Source organism: Silene latifolia, chromosome Y, assembly GCF_048544455.1.
Source record: "Silene latifolia isolate original U9 population chromosome Y, ASM4854445v1, whole genome shotgun sequence".
NCBI lineage: Eukaryota > Viridiplantae > Streptophyta > Magnoliopsida > Caryophyllales > Caryophyllaceae > Silene > Silene latifolia.
The window spans coordinates 24,093,815-24,104,174 of NC_133538.1; the positions used below are offsets into that span (position 1 = coordinate 24,093,815).

The following is a 10,360-nucleotide window of genomic DNA, read 5'->3' on the forward strand; positions in this document are numbered from 1 at the left end:
CGTGGAAGAGCTTAGAAGTAAAGTGACATAAGTTGATTTAGGAAATCCTTGGAAGTAATGTGGTCATAAGACTAATTTTTAGGGATGTTTGAGGAACCGTTTAGGACAACGTTGTTATTTGTGATTTGAGTATGTAACTTTCCTTGTTGTCTAGTTTTCCTTTTCTCTTTGACCACAAGCTTTACCATTCATATCTCTCTTTCTCGTTCGTTGTGCTTCCCTTTGGGATTGATACTAGTGGCCTATAAAACTCTATGTTCTTTGACCTCCTTGTTGACCTTACCGTGACTTTTTACCCCTAAAAGTTCGACATAGTCATTTTGTTGGTTAAGTTTGGGTTCCTTAGCGTGCTTTGTAATTATGATGTCTAAGTTGCTTTTCATTTTGTGCAATTTCTAACCAATTTGAGTTACCAGTTTGGGTTCATGGTTAAAATTTTGTGTAACTTTGGCAAAAATTTACTTATTTTAAAGGTTTAAAAATGAAAGTTTGCGTTCAATTTGGTAGGTTCTTAGAAAATTTTGATTCTTTGTCGAAGTTTAATGTTACATTCTCAAAAAAAACTTGACTTCTTTTAGAGTTTTGAAATGTATCTTTTACTTTTAATCTGGCTTTTGCAAAAGAAAATTTAAGTGGAATATCATTTTCATTTGGTTTTCACGTTGATGGGATGTTAGGACTCGTTGTTAAAGACGTCTAATAACTTGTCCTACACTTATCAACGAACGATTTTGTTTTGAACCTGTCTTTGACTTGGAAAGTTAGCGCTCTTGTGTGCACGACAAGAGCAATTTCGTTCCAGGAAAGGAGACTTATACTTTTGGAAACTCTCCATCAATATTTGTTGGAAGAATTTTGATTTTGGATTTCTGCAAATGATTTGGTATTTGTCCTTATCTTTGATTTGGAATATTGATGTTCTTGAATGCGCAACGAGAACACTTCTATTCCTTTGACGAGAAACTTGTGCGTTTGGGTAATTCTCCTTGTAACTTTTTGAAGGATTCTAATTTTTATGATATCAAACCTTGTAGATATTTTGGTTGTCGATTTCGAAAATTCCGACTTTATATTTATAACTTTTCGTTTATGCTTTCAAGTTTCGAGGACGAAACTTTTTAAAAGGTGGGATGATTTTAACACTTGCGAATTTTCCGTTTTGGCATTTACAATTTAATTAGACATTTTATTATTTTATTTATATTTTAAACCCGTTTTTATAAAAATGTGGCTTTACATGTATAATAATTTCAATGTTGATAAAAATATATGTCTTAAGTTTGTAGTAGGTTTAAGACGTATTTTAGTGGTAAATCGACTCAATTTAGGTGTTTTGAGCCTAAATTGACTAATGGACCTTCCTCTTATCTCTATCTTTCCACCAATCATTGGAGATGAACTAGAGGTGGCAATCGGGTCACTCGGATCGATTACGGGTCGGGTCAAAGCGGGTTCGGGTCATATCGGGGTCGGGTTATGTTGGTTCAGTGACGGGTTCGGGTCGGTTCGGTTAGTGTCGGGTCATCTTCGGGTCGGGTCATTAACGGGTGGCAAGTTAGGTCGGGTCATTAGCGGGTCAGTGTCGGATCAGGTTATCAGTGTATATTTATCTTATATATTTAGTTTTAGATGGTAATTTTAAATTTATATAATGGGTAGGTGTATTAGTTGTAGTTTTTAGTGAAAATAATTAAGACGAATGTCAATTTGGTGTTATTTAAACCATTATTAAGCTACTTCATTATCGGGTCATCTATCGGGTTGAGAAAATATCGCGTCACGGGTAGGGTCGGGTCGGTTCAGGTCGGGTTTGGGTTAGAGAAAATAAGGCTGCTATCGGTTATCGCGTTGGTTCGGGTCGGGTCGGTTCGGTTTCGGTTCACCCAATTTTCGGGTTGTATCAGTTCGGGTTTCGAGCGGGTCAGGTTAGCTTTTTCCAGCTCTAATATAAACCTTATCCTCTCATTTTTACACAAAATTTCAGCAAACACTCCCCCTTCACAAACTCCATTGTTACACATTTCCTCCCTTTCACTAAAAGCTTCATAACTTCCTCATTTCTTAACCAAATCGACTCATTTTCGCGCCAAACTCTTCCTTATTCCATCCTCCATCTTCCTATGTAATAAAAACTCTGACTTGTTGCACGAAAACCTGCTGGCCGTCCCCTTACTCAAAATCCTTGCTAATGTGTGTTTTTCGTCGTCTAGGCATAAACTTGGACAACCCGGAAGAAGATAGCTTTGTTGTGGATGATTCCATTGAAGATTAAAGGGCTAAGAAGGTAACAGTAATAGGTTACTTGAAATTATGTTGAATTTATGTGTGTTTATGTGGTTGTTTACTCTTTTAGTGAACAAAGTTTACATTTTTACTTGTGTTTGTATTGTTGTATGTGACGGTTTTATACAAGATTTATATGGTTAATTTGTGGAAAGTTTGTGTCTTTAGCTTCCTTATGATATGGGTGAATGAATGTGGTAATTTAAATGTGTGAATATCTTCTTTTGTATGCTTAAAATTTTGTCTTAAGATGCTATAAAATCCTGCCAAAAACTGTGACTATGGCTGTGACCAACCATGTTTGAGCTCGAATTTCGCGTTGTTCTTATTGTCGATTTGAGCCAATTTATTAAAATATACCTAGTATGCATATACATGAATGAAGTGGGTCGTTGGTTTGGGTTAAATCCATCTTGTATCATGCTTAAATTTCCATCTTAAAATGGTCGCACAAACACCATGAAAACCGTGATTTTGGGGGTTGTGTAGCCGTGCTTGTAGCTACTATTTTGTACCGTCTTTCTTGGCGTTTTGAACCAAATTTTTAGTTTTCTTCTTAATTATATATCCATGTATGTATTGGGTCTTTGGTATGGCAGAATTCCCGTCTTTTTCATGCATAAAAAGTTGTCTTAAGGTGGTCACATATCTTGCTAAAAAAAAGGTGAAAATGGAGTTGTGATGGCCGAGTTTCACGGGCTTTTTTGAGTTGGTTCTTGTCGTCGATTTGAACTAATTTACTTACTTCCGTCTCATGCATATATACATCTATGAATAGATAAATTGGTATGGGAAAAATATCAACTTTATCATGCGTTAAAATCCGTCTTAAAGTCACCTTACCATGACTTGTAGCTGAGTTTGTTTTGGACTGTTTTGGTTGTGTTCGTGCTCTGTTTTGACATGGTTTCTAAGGCAGATTATGGGTGGACTGGTATGGGTTTTTTGAGGTAGAATGTGGGCTGTTGTGTTACTGTTTTGGCGAGTTAAAAGGAGCTGTAAACGGGTTGTTTTGAGGCGGCTAAATCGTGTGTATGTGGGCTGTTTTTGGGTGTCACCATGGAGGCTGGATGGAGGCTGGGTAGGCCTGTGGTGGTGCGGCCAAGGCTGGGCAGTGGCCATGGTAGGGGCGGGCAGTGACCACGGCCTGGTGGTACTGCCTTGAGCCTTCCGTGGTTGCTAGTACGGCTTGGTGCAACTCGCTACTTCCTTCCCTGTTTGGTTGTTGCTTACTAATGTCTCATATAAAATGTTATTCATGTCTTGTGATTTTTAAATAACGTTATTCATTAATTATTTCCGTGTTTAATTTAATTAAATCTCGTCTCGTGTTTTATATATATAGCATAATTCATTGATTTTGTCAGTGGGTAATTTAATTAAATTCCGACTCATGTTTTATATAAAGTAATTCATTAATTACGTCCGTGTTTAATTTAACTAAATTCCATCTCATGTTTTATATAACGTGATTCATTAATTATCGCTCCTTTATATATATATATTTCTCACATGAATCGTAAATGTGAAATTTGTTATTTAATTACGCTATAGTTATGTGAAATACCATATTTTAATTATGATATGAGCTTTAATTCATTCATTCTCATTTATTTATCGTATTCCAAATACGAGTGATTTATTCTACATGATTAATTGAGATGGGTCGTATCCATGTCAAAATGCCATAATGCCATGCCTTCTTATTTGACTTATCTTTAAGCCTTACTTGTGCCGTTCTGCCAAGTGTTGGTTAACTCATGCTCTTTCTGCCTCTTTCGTGCCGTTCTGCCGAATTCGGGGTACTCGACTTTTATTCTGTCGATCGAGTGTTGGATGCAAAATGTGTATCGCATGTCGAATTGGGTAAAGTACCTCCCGAGAGTCTGGCTAGATTTAGACTAGGACCATATATATTATCGTCGTCCTACCAAGAGGAATTGAGTCTTGGAGAAGTAAATGTCTTGCTTGATTATGGTTATTGGCATATGTCTTTCTACACGAGAGTTTACGTCTTTTGTGGTTGAATGTAAGACTCTTGGTCCTATCAGACACTAGAGGTGAGATGCAAGCTTTCTAGTTGCGATATGATCGCTGGGATTGATACTCCCATCCGTTCTTATGGTGAGATGCAAGCCATGAGTGCGCATATGATGTTAATAGCCACGTCCCGTACAATGTTTGTTAGAAAATTTCCAAAGGCTATGGTTTTCAACTATATGTATTGCGATGATTGACTACTCATTTATCTATCTCACATGACTTAAGTACTAGTCTTTTATAACTTGGATAGTTTCATATGTCACATTTCATTAGAATTCGTGATTGTGATTAACTAACTTTATCTATGTTCTTTCCTTTACTTCACTTATTTAAATATGCCTATGACACGCTCATTTGCTATTCTATCTTACTTTCTCTTATTACTCTAACATGAATGATCTCTTGCTTATTAGTTCAAGTGAATCGTTTCCCGTATTTATTATGCCTAGCTTTATTTGTGTTTTTTGTTATGTTCATTTTCATATAATGTGGCTGGGAGAACCTTGAGTTACTCCCCACTAACTGTGGCATTCATGTTTACATGAATGACTGGTATTAGTTGGTGCATTTATGGGGTGAAGACATGTGTGAGCTAGCGAGTACCTTGACTGTTGGATTTTTGTCTATCGTTATGCTTAGACTCACCTTTTAGACTTATTATTCGTGGCATATCTTTTCCCCCTATTTTGCTAAACTTGGTTTATAATAACCTAAGTGTGCTTATCGTTGCACTTGTTTCATTTTATTAGTGACTCCCGCATGTTAAACCTTATCTAGTAAATAAAAGTTTTAAAAATTTCGTAATTTTCGCTTAAATTTATTAGTTATATTTTCCGCGTTATCGTGCGGTGTCACATTGATAGTTCTGAAATTATCGGATGTACGTTAACATTAGAAAAATAAATTTTTTTATTTGTGAAAGTATCACTAATGGTTTTGGGTAACGCTGTAGGCTTATGACATGAGTGACTACCTTGAAGCGAAGAAGGTTGAACGAGCAGAAGAGATAATACGGTTTGAAGTTGCCAACATCAACTTCGATTAGCAGAAGAAGGAGATAAACAATAATGAATTTGGAAACTTCTTAATGATGCACATGATTCGGTATGAGGGAAAGCTGTTTGAACCGACTTCACCGCAAAAGTGTATAGGCGCTACTACTGGGCAGAAATGGCAGTAACATTGCATTTACCTGATATAAATCAGAACAGGACAGCTTTGATCGAAAAGGTTAAAGAGTTTGCAGCGGGAAAGAAAGAACTTTTGAAGACATTAAATCAAAAGAGGAAAAACAACGAAGATGCAAAAGCAAAGTGTGGTAAGAGAAAGGGCAAGGAGAAAGCTGCTTAGAAAGGAACAACTGTCGAGGAGGTAACAACAAATGTAGAAGTTCCCGCAAAATAAAGGGTCGATGGTACTCGGATACAGAACATTGACACAGAAATACCCATTCTTCGGAAAAGGTAAAAAAATTAAAAACCTAACTTTTACATTAGCTGGCTTTTATTTGGCTTTTATTTGCAAAAAGGAAAAAGGTAGAATGATGATGTACACAAAAAATTATCTAAATTATTACGTATTTTCTTTATAGAGAACGTGATTGCAGAGAAGATGATGGAGAACCACCCAAAACAAGATACGGACGATTCAAGAGCGTTGCAAATCCTAAGAATCGAGGTAGGGGAAGAGGTGCAGGTAGAGGAAGCAATTAGGACTACTAGATTTGGTGGCACAAAGTTGTAATTGGAAGTAGATGGAAGTAATGCTGGTAGGACAATGAATCTAATGGTACACATTTTGTAATGGTAAACAAGTAATTTTGGGGTAGGAACAATATCACTCTTCATAGGTGAATATTGAATCTCAAGTTTACATAAGTAGTTATGGCTAACCATTTTGGTTTGGATCTGATATAAGTATTGGCAAAGTGTGATATTGTTTCAAGTGTCATGTGATATTTTGCTTTGATTGTTGTGATATTACTTCTAAAAATACAACAAAAGTAAATAGAGATTTAAATATCCTTTTTATTTTCATATTTTTTTGTATACAGTTTGATATTGTTGTATACACAGGGTGATATTGTGTTACAAAATTACAAAAAGTCTAGAGGGATTATAAATCTCACTAACAATGACGATGTATGAACAAATTGTGATATTATTTGTTATGAGTTTTGATATTGTTGTAGACACAGGTTGATATTATTTCGGTGATACTAATTTTATTTTGATTGTTATGATATTGTTGGATAATAGACATCAATTGGATGGTCTTTCATAAAAGTACTGTAACTCTGATACTGTTTACTATAAATAGTGATATTGTCACTTAGTATATGTGATATTGTTTAACAGTATCACGCAAGGGGTATTGTCTACAATCAAGTGTTATATTGTGAAATACACGAGGCAAATCTTCATTGAACTATATTATTAATTCTGAGGTTTTACGATATTGTTAACTAAAAATTCAAAAAGAATACAAAAAAGGTTCCCATGTAGAATGAAATATAAGAATACAAAAACAATTTTGCTAATTTTATCTTGTATTAGTTAACAATAGAAAAGAATTTGTATATGCGAGTAATATAGACTTCGTCAGTATGTACTCAAGCTCTTAATCAACATCTGCAAGTGAAGAAGTCTGCAAAAAGCAAATCAAAGAACAAAAACATTTTTTCAGCAGTATGTTGTACATGTAAATAAATGTGATATTGTAATAATGACAAATGATACTTTCTTGTAATGGTTCTGTTATTGTTTCCCAAGAGGATAATAAATCGTTTAAATATGTGATTTTGTTTTGTATACAACATGATATTATTTAGAGGTAGATGTGATATTATTTCTCAAAAAGTGCAGAACAAGACATAAATAACAAAAAGAAATAAATAATGTAAGTAATAAGTTTAACATAATGAATGTATATGTGTAGTTAGCAAAATTACTTACGTTAGATTCATTATCATCCACCGAATGCTCAGTTGTCGCAGCAGCTGGATTAGGGTAGTTGCGCTTATCATGATGTGCCATTTTTTTACAATTATTGCAAAAACTTTTCAGCTTTTGTGCCTTTTAAATACACTGTTGTTTCTTAGAGGTCAACCTCTTGCCACTACTCTTGTTTTTATATTTAATAGGTGGTAGTATATGGACCTCAGTTGGGGACTTAACCCAAAGAAACATCTCTAACTCTTGTTGTTTTGTCATTGTTCCAGGGCCCGGGTTGAATTCTCTCTAAATGCCTTCAGTAAATCAGTACGATCGGTTACGTGATTTTTACGCAGAGATTTTATCATAGACAGCATTGAGTAGAAATCTGACCAAACATTTGAAATCTGGAGCTTACTCACATCTGACGAATCAAAATCGTCCATCAACTACCCATGCACATCATAAAGAGGCATCTTTTTGGTGTTCTTTGTCCACCTACTCAAAAGGTACTGTTCAGGTATCTTCCTCACCCCTTTACCTGATAAAATTCAGATAATATGTTTGCAGATGTATCTATTCCTCTCAAACATCTTGCATGAACATTTTGCATCGAAAGTTAGAGGATTAAATGCTACTGTGTACGTCGTACAGAATATTGCATCTTCAACATCAATAAACCTTGTAGTGGAATCCCTTGAAGAATCTCCAGTGCAACATGAATGCAAAGACGCGACACACTGCTTTTGGAATTCGTAAAAGAGTTCGTGTGTATAGACAGTGGATCCATGAATCTCGAGATGAAGGATGGTTTTGGTTATAGTTAGACAGTAATCACTGTCTCTATCAAGTGACTTTTGGGTGTATCTTTGCTGATCCATAGTGCTCTAGAAGCGCAACCAAAATTCCACAAATGTGCCACCAGGATTCTCGAACCGCTTGAAGAAGCTATTTATGCTCTCATAACGTTGGGTTGTTGTGAGAAGACAACCAAGAGAATGTCACGATAATAAGCCGGAATCCAACGTTGCCGTTTGTTAAACATATATGTCAACCATCCATTATCTTCTATTTAAAACTCACTGATCAACGCAGACCACTTCTCTTCAAAGTCAAAAGGCTCTAGATCATAATCACAAACAATAGAATTCATACGGCTTACAAAGTCCGTCTCTTTGGTCACCGTCGTGCCTACCTTTTCATGTAAATTTTATATGATGTGCCACATGCAATAACAGTGGCCAACTGTCTTAAAAACAGCAGGAACTACAATTTTCATAGCAGGGCATTGGTTTGTAAAGAAGCAATTGGGTTCCTTTCCACCCATACAATCTAAGAATTTATGGAAAACCCAATTGAAATTCTTGTTGGTCTCCATACTCACAAGTGAAGTAGCAAAGGTGACCGACTTCTTGTGACGATCGACGCCAGTAAAAGGACCGAATATCATGTTGTACCTATTGGTTGAATAGGTTGGGTCAAAGGTCAATACCTCACCGTATAGTGAGTAGTTTCGACGTGCCTCTGCATCAGCCCAAAAAACACGAAACAAACACTGCTTCTCATCAACATCATATGCATAATAAAACCCTGGCCTAGTGTCACAAAGCACTTCAAGCTGATTTATGAACATTTGAGCATCCTGCTGCCCTATAAAACCCTTGATTTCCCAACCAAAATTTTTTAAAGTCAGTCAAACAAACTCCCATATTTTGATAACCATCAACATACTCCTTATAAGACCTGAGAGTAGTTGTTGGGCCGATATTCACCTTGCAATTGTAAATGATTGTTTGTTTCTGATGTAAATTAAGGTGTCGGGATTTGTTTTGAAATTCTTTATACTTTAGTGAACAAAGAAGGTGGTTATGGGCAGCATGAAATTGATCAACAACAAAGAGTGGGACTTTAACTTGGTGAATTTTTTTGATGACAAATCTGAATATAATCTTGGCCTTACAACCAATCCTAGTAATCTTGGTCTTCTTAGGATCATATGGTTTCTTCCTTCTCTCCTCCTCTTCACCATTAAAGGGTAACACTTTCGGCTTACTATCCCTAAAGCCTTCTCGATGACAGACAGTCAGTTTTGTCTTTATATCACCACTACCACGAAAACTTTTAGTTGAAGACTTTCTTGGTTCAAATCCACAAGCGTCCGCATAAGTTTCATAAAATTGGATACACTCATCTAAGGTAGCTAAACTTTGCCCTATTCTAGGTGTAAATTGAGTGGCAACATTCCATATCCATTCCTCAGAACCTCGAGGGGTGACAATCAAAGAAAGGTGATTTCCACCATATACATCATCAAGCTGTATGCATTATGGAGTAGAAGCGGGTACAAGAGAAGCAGAAGAAGTATCTTCAAAACAAGGTGAGAGAACGAATTTTAGCAGGGAAAAGTTAATTAGAGTAAATCAGGCTGTGATATTATTAAGGATAATATGTGATACTAGTATGCATAACGGCTGATACTGATTTACAGAAAGTAGCTACTGTAAAGCATAATGTGGGGTACTAATTTACACAAGCACGTATTATTAGATATTCTAGTGTATGATACTATTGCGAATGATATGTGATATTATTAAAGACAATGTGTGATACTAATGTATGCTAATTAGGTAAACATATAATATATCACTATATTTGAAACTAGGGTACTGTAAAGAATACGAGTGATACTATTAAGGATGTGTTGTGATACTAAACTAAATTAAGTACGTAAACAAATTTAGGTCAAACAGCAACAATAAGGTTATACATAGAACTCTTAACATGTAATATTAGAATGAAAATATTAATTTAATGTCAAATCTGAATGAATCATGCGAAACAGTTCGCGAAAGAAAAGAGGAGATAAAGCTATAATTGTAATAGTGATGAGCAATATATACATGAGATAATTAAACTAAATCATGTAACACGAGATGATTGAAACATGAGTTAAAACGAAAATACTATGATAAAATACATGAATTAAAACGGAAAAGAAAAACAACTAAACATCAATTAATAAAACGCGGAAAAAGATGACTAAAATTCATAAATTGAGACAAAAAACAAACGAAATTGCAACAAAAGAGAAGCACAAAAAT

At 35.4% G+C, this 10,360-nt stretch overlaps 1 long non-coding RNA gene across 1 annotated transcript; it reads left to right on the forward strand.

The window, feature by feature from the left end:
- Positions 1–1,996: 1,996 nt before the first annotated feature.
- LOC141633159 (uncharacterized) lies at positions 1,997–5,947 on the forward strand. Its single transcript, XR_012537956.1, has 3 exons — positions 1,997–2,284; positions 5,279–5,789; positions 5,918–5,947. It is a non-coding gene; the product is annotated as an uncharacterized LOC141633159 (long non-coding RNA).
- The last annotated feature ends 4,413 nt before the right edge of the window (positions 5,948–10,360 follow it).